This window comes from Galeopterus variegatus, unplaced genomic scaffold (genome assembly GCF_000696425.1).
Source record: "Galeopterus variegatus unplaced genomic scaffold, G_variegatus-3.0.2 Scaffold10297, whole genome shotgun sequence".
Lineage (NCBI taxonomy): Eukaryota > Metazoa > Chordata > Mammalia > Dermoptera > Cynocephalidae > Galeopterus > Galeopterus variegatus.
The window spans coordinates 3,026-4,028 of NW_007736408.1; positions in this window are offsets into that span (position 1 = coordinate 3,026).

Below are 1,003 nucleotides of genomic sequence, written 5' to 3' on the forward strand. Positions count from 1 at the left end.
GAGTGGATATGGACAATGTGGTGTATCTACATAATGGAATACTACTCAGCTATAAAAAAGAATGAAATACTGCCATTTGCAACAACATGGATGGACCTTGAGAGAATTATATTAAGTGAAACAAGTTAGGCACAGAAAGAGAAATACCACATGTTCTCACTTATTGGTGGGAGCTAAAAATAAATAAATAAATGCACACACACACACACACACACAAAACACCGGGGGTGGGGGGGTAGAAGACATAACAACTACAGTTCCTTGAAGTTGATAAGACAAGCAAACAGAAAGGACATTGTTGGGTGGGAGAGGGGAGAAGGAGGAGGGTGGGAGGTTTTGGTAATGGGCCACAATAATCAACCACAGTGTATATCGACAAAATAAAATTAAAACAAAACAAAACAAATGAAAAAACAAAAAACTTATTCCCCACTGTGACAGTGTAAAGAGGGTGGGAAATCCTATTATNATTATATCAAACTAAAGAGCTTCTGCACAGCAAAAGAAAAAATAAACAGAGTTAAAAGACAAATAACAGAGTAGGAGAAAATATTTGCAAAATATACATCTGACAAAGGATTAATATCCAGAATATAAAAGGAACTCAAAGAACTTTACAAGAAAAAAACAAGCAACCCAATTTTAAAATGGGCAAAGGAGCTAAGTAGGCATATTCTTTAAGGAAGATGCACAAATGACCAACAGACATATGAAAAGATGCTGAACATCACTCAGCATCCGGGAAATGCAAATCAAAACTACAGTGAGATACCATCTCACCCCAGTTAGGATGGCTAAAATCCAAAAGACTCTGAATGATAAATGCTGGCGAAGTTGTGGAGAAAAAGGAACTCTCATTCATTGTTGGTGGGACTGTAAATTGGTGCACCCTCTATGCAAGATGGTATGGAGGTTCCTCAAACATCTGCAGATAGATCTACCATATGACCCAGCTATCCCACTGCTGGGAATATACACAGAGGAATTGAAATCATCAAGTCGA